Source organism: Haliotis rubra, unplaced genomic scaffold (assembly GCF_003918875.1).
Source record: "Haliotis rubra isolate DU_JTF1 unplaced genomic scaffold, ASM391887v1 Scf167, whole genome shotgun sequence".
Lineage (NCBI taxonomy): Eukaryota > Metazoa > Mollusca > Gastropoda > Lepetellida > Haliotidae > Haliotis > Haliotis rubra.
Window position 1 is genome coordinate 1,245,298 of NW_025765636.1, and position 12,583 is coordinate 1,257,880.

The window sequence follows — 12,583 nt, forward strand, 5'->3', positions numbered from 1 at the left end:
GTAAACAATGCTGTTTTCAGAATTACTTGAATACTTGATCAACCAACCGATTTTAGAACTTGAAGCTAGCAGACAAGGTGTTAGCGGATGTAAAAACCGGTCACTGTTACCTGGAAATCTGATTCCTAATGACATTTTTTATTCACGCTAAGGATATGCTAGTGTGTGAATATCTGAGGAGATGCTTCGATCAGGAAAACAGATGTCTTAGAGAAATTTGAAGTCAAAGTTGGAAAGGCGAAAGGTTGGTAAGGTCTGCGTGTTTAGAATGAGTACATCTGTTTTTATTGTTTAGTTTTGCGAAACTGTTCTTACAGATAAAAGAAATGTTTCGTAAATGTTTTCCACGGCAGCATATAGAAATTGAACTCTTGCTATGTGATCACATAATATCTTGGATTCAATCATGACTTGCGATTGCCCCACGTATTTTCCGAGGATTAGATTTGAACATAGATATACACCAAATTGACGAAACGCAGATGTGCAATGTACATTGTGAAAAACTGCATCCAGAACTTCAATTTTAGGCACAGGATCCTCCCAGCAGATATTCAAGACACGCTGGTGATGGCCTCCATTGATGTCCTTTGTCTATACGTGGGTCTCCTTCTGGCACGATCCACCGTCACCAGTGCTGGTTCTGGTTATGGGTTAAGACGAACGAGCTATGACAATCAGGGTTTTGTTGCTGACGTTGGTTCAGCACATGCCGCGCTTCTGGAATACAAGGCCGGAGTTAGCAAATTTGAATGTGCCAGATATTTTGCAAGTAAGCCTACATTTCAGTGGTTTATCTACAACTCCGTGGACAACATGTGCATATCAAGCACGTGCTGGGAGATTCCAATGCAGCCTTTTGGGGCATCTAACAACGTCTTCTACAGGAAAGGTAAAGGGTTGAAAGAATTCGCCTTCATATACGTTATTTGTGCTTGTTATCTTTGAATAGATTTCTAGCGATACGCTTATAATAGATTGACCACAGAATTTGAGTTATCAGACAGTCCAACATCCATCAAAATTAGTCACCGAAGTTCTCATTATTCAACAATTGTAGGATGGCATATATTGAACCTAATCATAGGTGCAAGAGAGATTAAAGTACAACTGAACCTTGGTTTTCTACTTCAGTTTTACTAATACATTTCCAAATGAAAGTTGTTAACCTTCACCCCGAGGATTAAACATAAATGGAAGCCACCAACATGTCATTTTGCATAGTCTTGAAGCTAAACACGTGGAAATAATTTCATATACAAAATGTTCTTGTAATGTCAAAGAGGACTTATTACGTAATTTTTTCTTGTCTTGAAATTGAAATTAATTCTTGCAACTGACGTCACTTCGTTCTTGCAGAGTGGTAATTGATGCTTAGAAATACATATTGACTTCAAAGATCCAACGCGCTAGATTTCCAGGTTCAAATATGCAGCAGTTTCTTTTTGTACAATGTCTGCAAAAAGGAAATCAACAGATATAGTTGATCACGAGAGGGTCATTAGTTGGTGCTTTTTTAATGACGGATAAAGGTTTTCAAAATACAAAAATCACTGTTAAAATGCAAACTATTTCGAGGTATGGCATTTTGGGGCTATGATAAGCTTTCAAACAAGGAAAAAGTATACGTTTTGCAATGTAAAAATACTTTGTTTTGAATGAACAATGACTAAATGCGGAGTCTTCTAATATCCTTTTAATGACAATGTGGATCTCAAGGTATATTCTGCAACAATGAAATGCAGAAAATATAAACATATTTCCATAATACTTTCATACATATACAACCTCTGAATACAAGACTATTACATCCAATGTAAACATCTCCTCTGAAACCCAAGATTTATACTGAATCACAAATTTAATATTAGACTCTCCCATGTGGGAACAATACTCTCCACGTTATATAAATAACATAATTCAGACGACTTATGCCCGAAATTATATGTGCAGGAAAGTATTATAACATTAACGTAATGATAAACCACTTCAGTGTGCCTAAACAACAACTGATAAGGCATATAACCTAATTTATAAATGGACTCTTCCAAAAGTTACTCAAATTAGGAAACTATTGTTTGAAGAGCCGTGAATGAAACCTCTAAAGTATTAAACAGTCCTTGCCATTACAATCCCTGCTTACCCATACAGCAAATTGCCAACACAATATCATCTCCGAAATAAAATGGAATCTTTCAAAGCCTGCACATAAAAGATATTTGAAAATAGAAATGCAGTACACCATAAGGTGCTACTATTAATGAAATAGATAGTCATTATAATATATTGTGAGCAGGTTTTGCGTAAGGTATAATTTCCTACCTGAAGAATGATTTCTCCGCAAAAATATGTTGGGCAAATGTTCTCTGAGTCTGACTTGCATGTTGCTGAGTGACATGTGCTCTGTGAGTCTAGTTCAGAAAAGGAGATAATTTGCATCAATAATGTCTAAAGATCCAAATCACTAAGCAAATAAGTTTCTACGTTTCTAGAAAATATATATAAGTAATACAATAATATACAATGCTATACTGAACAGCAAAAGAAACGCAAGTCTGGCTTTTTGTCAAGTTTTTGAATAGAAGACATCCAAAATTATGTCTAATCATTTATTCTATAGAAAACACTGTCAAATTAACAGCTGAAAGTTGATGTTGACACTGAATTGCAATAAGTTCAAATTGATCACAGTCCGTCAAATGGAGATACCCCTGAATGTGAAAAGTGACAGTCTCTTTAGTAGCACGTATAGCCACCTTGTTCTTGCACACAGGCCGTGCAACATCGTCTCATTGAATTCACGAGGGTCTGAAAGAATGCCCGAGGAAAGTGTTTCCACTCAAACACCAATCTCTGTTCCAACTGTGCAGAGTGAGTGGCTGTCTACCTGCAGCAATCCTCCGTCTAATTTCGTCCCAGAATTTTCAATGGGAGCCATATCCGGGGATAGAGACGGCCATGGAAGAACGTTAATGTTGTTCTGAGTCAGATAATCCATCGACACCCTTGCTGTGTGAGGGCTGTAAACGTCGCTGGCGTTGTTGACGTGTCAAAATTGGTCCCACATATGGCCGTCGGCAGTGGATTTCAGCAGCTCGAAGACGATGCTCAATCGTATCGCTGGACACTGCTCCCCTTGACCCATGAACTAAGGTTGCTGTTACTGTTGCTGCTTGAGTTCGGTTCCTGAGATGAGTGACCCGGATGAATCGATCTTGCGCAGGAGTTGTCATTCGTGACCGTCCGGTACGAGGACGATCAGCAGCAACCCAGGTTTGCTGAAGACGTTGAGCAAGCCGTGTAACGGTGGTAAAATGACAGCCCAATTGTCTAGCTACAGCGGTTGCAGAGCTACCTCCGTGCAACTTTCCAATGGCCATTCCCCTCTGCTCAGTCGTTAGTCTAGGCATCGTTTGTGTGGCGTGTACACCTCCTAGCGTCCATACCGAACTGTGTTTTGACACAAACCTTTATAAAGAATACCTCAGGGTGAAATGCATGCTTTCCATCCAGAACCGTCGATGCAGGAACTAAAATTATGGTTTTGCTGCACTGTGGGTGTGTTTGTGCGAAAGTTTCGTATGGACGTCAAATTGCATGACATCATCTCACCTGGGATCATTACGTCACTTTACCATGAACGTTTCATACACATGAACACTTACCATTATGAGATTTCATTTTTTCGAAACTTGCGTTTCTTTTGCTGTTCAGTATAGTTTCAAATGAAAGTGCCACTAAACAAATCTGTACTAGATCACCCTTCTAGCATAGATTTATAAACACTATAAAATCCATGATACACAAACAGTGTATACAACTTAAAGCTCAGTAATCATAATAATATTCAGATGTCTTAGCTTAAATTTCAGAACTCCTGCTTAAACAGTACTACAATATAAATACATGTTCCATGAAGTCATCTCCCTGGGAAAATAGAAAGATCCATATTTCAGCTACAAATTATTGATTTCATAACATACAGTACAACCAGAAATTATTGAGAATTTAAAGATTGTAATTTTAATATTTTTTTCACTCATTACTCGCGTATTTAATGTGAATATTAGCAGAACATAACTCCAGATTCAAAGACAGGTGAACAGTTAGTATTTTGTCAAGTCACCATGGGCAGCAATGCAGGCTTAAATGCGGCGGGGCATACTACTGATCAAAGAAGTTAGAAAGTCGTGGTCCATGCTGCCCCAATATCGGACCACCTCTTCTTTCATTTCAGCAATATTTGTCAGATTTTTCTTCTTGACGCTTTCCTTCATAAGTCCCCAAACATTTTCTGTTGGATTTAGGTCAGGGCTATAGCTTGGCCAATCTAATAATGTCATATTTTGGGTCCGAAACCAGGCCTGTGAATGCTTTGAACGATGTTTTGTGTCGTCGCCCTGCTGGAAAATCCAAACATTTCCATAGAACACGTGAGCAGATGGAAGTAAATGTCCCTCGAGAATATCTGTGTACCGCTCACTGTTCATATTCCCTTCAAATACGCAGAGGGGCGTGGCTCCTAACACAGATATGCCACCCCACACGTTAAATTTCGGACTGTTCAATGATTTTTCAGTTTGTTTGGTCCAGAATTTCAGTGTATTAGGAAACAGCCACACAGAACTTTCATCTGAGAAAATCACATTGTCCCAGTTAAAATTTCTATGCTGTAAGCACCAGTTCAACCTTCGCTCCTTTTGTTCAGGTTTCATGATCGGTGATGGAATTCCTCGACTTTTCTGCCAACCCATTAATAATAATAATAATAATTGCTTTGTATAGCCCCTATTTCCAGCTATATGCAGCTGCTCAATGGTGCTTTACACGTTACAGTTCAATCACTAGATGAAAAAAGAAATGTTTTGAGTTTTCTCTTAAAAGTTGGGAGAGAGTCACTGTTCCTGATGTCAAGGGGGACCGCGTTCCACAGCGGGAGCTGCAACTGAGAAGGCACGATCTCCAGCCTTTGTTGATGTTGATGGACAGAACGTAAGGTTCTAGACGTGTGGTAGACCGATAGCAGGTCCTTTAAATAAGTAGGCGATGATTCAACATAGAGAGCTCAGTTCTAATTGTCTCCTTACAGACAGCCACAGTTCCTCTATCAATCATATTATGTTTTCTAAACTCCTTCGTTTGTTTTTAGAAACAAGAATACCAAGCCGCCTCCTGTCACCGACAGTCAATTTCCTGGGCCTCCCTGGTGCTCAATGCCATATCCATTTGCAATATTTTTCAAAACACGATAAACAGTGGACAAAGGGATGTCTGTTTTACTTGAAATCACTTTAGCTGATCTGATGTCCTTGTTATAATACTCTAAAATCAACTTCCTCTTCTCTAAAACATCCATACTGAGGATCACTGAAAATGTCGTCTGCTAGCAAGTAAACAAAGGGGGATAACTCTTCACAAACTAATGAAAAAGGATTAACTGAGCTGTCTCTCTTGAATGAAACCAAGCACTTGATAGCTGGTCAAGGTTGTTTATGCTAGAAATCCAATTAAACATATTCCTAAAATTCTCAATAATTTCTGGTCATACTATATCACCATACTTACTCACAGTGATTTTCCTAATAATAACAAACGTAAATTATGGATGAATGTATTTCTAACATACAGGTAAATATGATTGTCAACCATCCTCTGGTACACAGATTCCATAATGTTTCAGAACAGACTTTTACGTGATACTTTATGATATTTGTCACGGAACTGTGCTTCTGAGACCAGGGTGTCAGTAAATGAGAATACAATAATGCTAGAGAACATGGCAAATGTTCAGTTAAAATAGTAGCAGTCAAAATCCAACTAGTCCTTATTACCAAAAGTTGCTAAAACCACTCCCTGGCGAGACAATCGACGCAATGCAATGACAGCCAGTTAAGTCGGCTGTGACCAATTATAACAACGGAGTAACTGTATAACAGTTTATAGAGCGAGTAAAACAAGGGAAAAACGAGTAGCAATTAACTACCTAACCACTAGGAGAGATGTAGGTACCAATATAAAGGATTGAATACCAGCTGCCTGAAGGTAACAATAACACTTTACAATAAAATATATACCAGCAAGAACGATTTAATGGATTGACAACGTCATTCTTGCAATAGTTAAGATATTCGTAATACAGATACATGTTAAGGATATGTCATTAATAAAACCCAAACCCAAATCTAGTCTAATCATGTGTATCCAACCAAAATATAATATAATTCTAGGAGAGAAATGTGTTATGTATTAATAGATGCCTTGGTGTAAACAAAAAAACAAACATTCAGTTTTGGATATTTTACAGGGTTCTTATATGCCGTGCAGTTTAATGCAATATTTGTTCGTCAGTTTAGTTGGAGAATTGCTGATTAAACATAAATAATGTATACGAAACATCAAAGATGGGGTATTCTAGCTTTGTGGAAGATTTGACATAAGACGTATATTTCCACTTTTCAGGACAACTAACTGTTCCACAATCCTGCTCTGACGTAAAGGATATTAACCCAACGGCAGCTGACGGCGAGTACTGGATCTACCCTAGTGCCCCAACCTTTCTGGGCTGCCCAACCAAGATTTACTGTCATGACATGGCGTCAGAGTCTCCCAGGGAATACGTTAGTCTGACTGTCACCAACTCTGGGGAATACCCAAGTGTACAAGATCTGTTTTGTCATGGTGTCGAGAAGAATATTACTGGTCACGTTACAAACTTCAGCAAAATCAGAGTTGATGTAAAGGTATTCTTACAGACACGCTCCACCCAGATATTTCCGCAACCAGGCCAGCGACATGTGACGATTCGTCACATCCTACTGAGTCCATTGAATATTTCTAAAAATTTATGATAAATATATGTTATAGAATGGTTAACTGTCATTGAGACAATAGCTTAAAACGTGAAATGGTCTTCCCCTTTTAGCATTCATCACTTGTTTCTACTGGATGATTAGTTGCGTTGTCACCCAGGCTTCGGATACGGTCACTTCGGTGTATAAAGATAAGTTCTTATCCACATCATTTCCGCAGTTGTAGCAGAATATCCAGACACTTAGTTGTAATAATACAACTATACAATTAGGTGTAGTAGAATATCCATACATTTATGCAAAAAAATGGAAACCGATGGATATGCTACTACAACTAATTGTATGGATATGCTGCTAACTGTATAGATTTGCAACTTTGTTGAATGTCCTAACGGAAATAATGCTCCTTTCATCTGTTGTTTTGCTACAGGTATCAGGGGATTAAAAACAATAAATAGAAATATAACACGCTTGAAAATTGATGATGTCGAATACCTACCAAATCAATTTGTGCAGGTTTACTATTGCAAGTTTGGCTTCATATTTCAATTTTAATTTCCTGCAGCTTTGTAGACGCAACACTCTTTCATCTGTGGATATGTTGTTTTCTTACAAGGTAATGGAGGTGAACATATCAGACCACACCTTTGCCACTGGAACAGGATCGTTTGGAGAAGCAAGTGATTGTTACTCAGTGGCAAACCGTGGCTGCGGCCCAAAGGGAACTTTTCATGTAAACACCAATGGAACAGGCATGCTTGTTGATTCACAGGTAATTTTGTACCAAACCCATCACACAGGACTTTCTAATACAATTGTATTTACAAAGGTAAAGTGTTTGCTTTACATAAATAACAATATCCCCTTCACTGATAGTTCCCAAAAGCTCACTATGAGTAACCAAACAGTTACTGCCAATGGATTATGCAGCCATGTTAATAATACCCTCAATGAAGTCACTCTCCTTTGATTAACATTTCAAGGGGCAGGATTTGTAAAAATACTTGAGTGAGTGAGTTAAACTTTAAAGTCACTTTGGAAATGTTTCAGGCATATCGAGACATCATCAAGTTATAGATTACTAAATATTAAAGGAAAATTGTAGAAACCAGTCAACGAAGGACAGTAAAACAACTAGATTATCACAGATAAATATTTCAAAAAGTAATTAAATCTTAAACATTTCATGTATGCATGATAATACAATATAAAAACAGGGTATAGATTGCCAACAAGTGAAGATAGATCACCATACTAGGGACCATGGGGACTTACGGTACATTTGCTTCCTGCATGGGCCCTAGCTGGATTTACATAATCCCTTCAGCTGTTAGCAGTTTAGACAAATCTAGCTATACGTTAAAAAAACACATATTATACGATTAAAAATGTGGAGAGTTTAAATTTACTTTGAATGTTTTGGGACTTACGTACCCTATCAGGACAATAATTTTACAGTACGTTAACCCCCCTTGAGGATACAGCCACTAACAACCTGAGTTACTAATTTAAACTTCCAAACATAAAATATTTATCTATTTACACATCAGTTAACAAATCTATTTCTTTTAAATGCACTAACTAAATGAGATCTTATATCATTAAAAAGATCTTTCATAGTTCGTGATTTGAAATAATTATCCCTTGTGATGGAATATTCAACACAATCAAGCAAGACATGTCTGACCGTGATTCTTTCACAAGGGATGCAAAACGGAGGATCCCCAACTTTCAATAGGTACTCATGAATATATCTTCTGTGGCCAATACATAGTCGCATGATGACCTCTTCTAATCTGGACTGACAACCCAAGTAGGTAAAACCAATATAAGGTTTTATTGCATGTAAATTATTAATACCTACTTGGGTGTCCCACTTCTTCTGCATCAAATCACGAATATAAGAGCTAATGGTAGCTGTATAATCAGTGTATGGAATAAGAAGTGGCGTCACAGATTTGTTGAGTGCTGCCTTGTGTTACCAGAAATGCCAGCGTGGCTGGGTAACCAACAAATGACGTATTGGCCAGTAGCAAGATTATTATATAATTCAGTAATTTCAATTAAAAGTGGATGTCTGCACGAAAGATTTTTAATAGCCTGAAGGGACGAAAGAGAGTCTGAAAAGATTACATATTGTTTACATTTAGGGTGTTTATTAACATAGTTTCAGGCTGCTAATATGGCGTTAGCTTCTGCTGTTATCAGGCAATCGAGAAGATATTGTTCTGGATCCAATGACAGTGGCACAAGCTACTGCGCCACCATCCTTGGATCCATCTGTAAATAGGTATTTATATGTATTATATGTATTTCTTATTGACTAAATTCTTGATTATACTGCAATTCATTAGGGTCTGATTTCTTAAATGTGGTTAATGTTAGATCAACGTGATGCCTAACCAATTGCCAAGGAGGAGAAGAAAGAAGACGGGAAGGAGATATATTCTCCAGCTCAATGCCGGCAGCAGAAATAAATGGTTTAATTCTTAGCCCAAAGAGGCGGAACAAGAGAATTGGAGGGGATTGAAGACACAGTTAAATGCAGGGTTAGATTCGTTAGAATATAGTTTTGTAATATATTGTAAAAATAATTGTATACGTCGTTGTGTAAGAGATGTCTCGACGTAGAGACTGTTAACAGGAGAAGTTCTGAAGGACCCAAGACAAAGTCTCAGACCTTGGTGGTGGACAGAACTCTAATAGTTTTAGATTGCTTTTGCAGGCTCCACCATTTAGGATGGAGCCATAAGCAAGCTTCGAGTCTACCAGTGATCTACATAAGTGTAGGAGAGACGACTTTTAATAAATCGAGTGCCTGCAGGCATTTGGTTTCTTTGGATTTGATATGCGGAAGAGAAGTTAAATGGGAGTCGAAAATTAGACCCAAGAACTTGGCCTCCTTGGCAACTTTGATGGGAGTGCTATTTAAAGATAGTTCTGGGTCCTTATGAGGCTTATATTTTCTACAGAAGTGTAGACAATGAGTTTTTGACTTAGAAATTTAAAGTCGTTTTCAAGACACCATATATTTATCTTATTTAAACACAACTGCAGTTGCCGTTCAATAGTATGCATATCTTTACCGCGACAAGAAATATTAAAATCATCCACAAAAAGTGATCCATCGATTGAATCATTTAACACCTTGGATAAACTATTGATCTTAATCCTAAATAAAGTGACAGACAAAATTGCCTTGTGGGACACCCTGATCCCGATTAAGGTCAGCCATGGTTGTACCCACTCGGACTTGAAATTGCCTGTCTGTTACAACAGTGACATAAAAAGAGGTAAAAGACCCCTTAAACCAAAATCATGTAAATCCTATAAAATGCCATGCTTCCAGGTGCTATCGTATGCTTTCTCAAGATCAAAGAATATCGGTACTGCATGTTGTTTATTTACTATAGTTTTTTAATCAAAGGATTCTAAACGTAGCAAACAATCAATGGTACAACGATTTTTCCTGAAACCACATTGAATATTTGTTATAGGGTTATTGGTTTCAAGATACTAAGCTAATCTATTATTTACCATTCGTGAGTGAGTGAGTGAGTGAGTGAGTGAGTGAGTGAGTTATTATTTAACGTCACATCGGCAATATTTCAACCATATCGTGCTGTTAGCAATTGAGATATATCTAGCCATACATTTACCATTCGTTCCATGGTTTTACAGTCACAACTCGTTAAAGAGATTGGTCTGTAATTAGACTGATCAGTATGATCCCAGCCAAGCTTTGGTTTGGGACTACAATGGCATTATGGCACGAAGTTGGGAAATTCCCTGAAGTCCATATTATATCAAAAATATTTAGAAGAGTGAATATTAAGTGCGACTATTAGATGCAATTTGTGAACTTTGAATCATAGGAACACACTTTCTATCACTCATAGAATGGTTTGGTTCCAAATTCCTATTTCATTTCCCGGAAGCAAATCATTCCCATGTTTTTCTAAAATATACTACCCATCAAAAGTGAGTCTAAACTAGTGAGTTTGATGGGTAGTATACTTGTTGGAAGGAAGATATAACCAATTTCGCTCTGTTTCAGCAAATGTGGAACCAAGCTGGATACAGACCCCATGTGCCATTAGTGACAAGATCTGAAGGTGGCGTCAAGATTGACCTTCTCTGTGGTGGAGCGTGCGGCGGATGTAGACCAGATGGACCATTAAAGCTTTTTAAAAACTTTCAGGAAGGTCAGTTCCTCGTGAGCAGGCTCTGTTTTTATACCCCGCAACGCGGGATTATTTTGGACTCCGCACGTCTGTGCGTCTGTCCGTGCACACTAGTCTTTTCCGGAGCAGAACGTAAAAACCGTTCAATATTACGTCACCAAACTTGGCACACAGATAGGTCTTGTGGTGAACTGGTTCCTTTTGGATTTCTGATTAAAATATTTGTTGCGTTTCCATGGCAACAAGTTTGACTTCGACTGAAATTGGTGGTAAAGAAAGATACATAGTTTGAAATCCTTTCAATACTGTCCTCAACTTCACTATATACACGCCAAAACATTTGACATAGTCATAACGAGCTGACATATTCACGAAAAGAATTTTGCCGTTGCTGGGGATATTGATGACTTTGTCTTCTTGTTTAAATTCATCCTGTTATTGCTTGTACATTCCTGGAACTACAAGTTTCAGTGACCAGCTTTCTTTCTTGATCATTTCAGTTGTTCCTCAAGAAAGTGCAGTTTCCGTAACCAAGAGCAGCTACTATGCACATTAAACAACCAATCTCAATAAATGAACCTCGTTGTCAAGTACTTCATCAGAATGGAAAGTGCCCATCGGACATTGGCGCAGATTACATTGTTGATGTAAGCCGTTAGAGGCAACTGTAAATATGAAGTGGCTCGGTCTGGTGACTTGGATGATTGTGTTTCGAGCACAAGTTCTGTGCGCCATTAAATAACAAATACCCACAAGGTTAACACACAACATTATTTATACAGATAACCGTGGTGTGTAACGCTCCACTAAGCTATATTCATGTTATATCAAGGAGTCTTCGAAGTAATCGAATCAGGGCCAGACAGATCAGTTATGATCTCACAGCCCTGACTTCATAGTTCAAATTTCAAGCGGGCACTTTCTTTGCCCTACAGATATATGTTTTTCAATACTTCTCAACTTTTCCAGTCTAGAATGATATGGAAAGTTCAGTTGGTCTCAGTTCTTAGTTTCAAGGATTGTTCTTGGCTCCATTTGTTCCGATTTTGTCACTCATGCTGTTGATCAATTGATTGTCTGGTCTAGAAAGATATATGTTAGCTAGTTTTAACTCAATCTGTGATAATCTAGTGGTTTTACTGTCCTTCATTGACAGGGTTTTATATATTATATTTGTATGTATAACAAATTTAGAACTAGTTTTAGTCACGATATGGCTGAAATATTGCCGATGTGACTTTAAATCTTAACTCACTCACTCACTCACTCACTCTGGTCTAGACTCGATTATTTACAGACCGCCGCCATATAGCTGCAATATTGGTGAGTGCGGCGTAAAACTGAACTCACTCCGATTGTATCATATAATAGTTTGTGATCATATAATTATAAATAAAACAACTATTTTCTGGGACTAAATGTAAACTTTGGGTCGTTACAAAGAACAACACACTCCGATTGTGTCAGTTTGTAATCATATAATTATAAATAAAACAACTATCTTTTGGGACTAAATGTTAGTCTTGGGTCGTTACAAGGTGAGGTGAGGTGAAATTGGGTTTAACGTCGTGCTTGAGAATATTTCGCTCA

At 37.9% G+C, this 12,583-nt stretch overlaps 1 long non-coding RNA gene across 1 annotated transcript; it reads left to right on the forward strand.

Moving 5' to 3' along the window:
* The first annotated feature begins 7,430 nt into the window (after window positions 1–7,430).
* LOC124272147 lies at window positions 7,431–12,066 on the forward strand. Its single transcript, XR_006897258.1, has 3 exons — window positions 7,431–7,581; window positions 10,867–11,014; window positions 11,494–12,066. It is a non-coding gene; the product is annotated as an uncharacterized LOC124272147 (long non-coding RNA).
* Window positions 12,067–12,583: the final 517 nt, after the last annotated feature.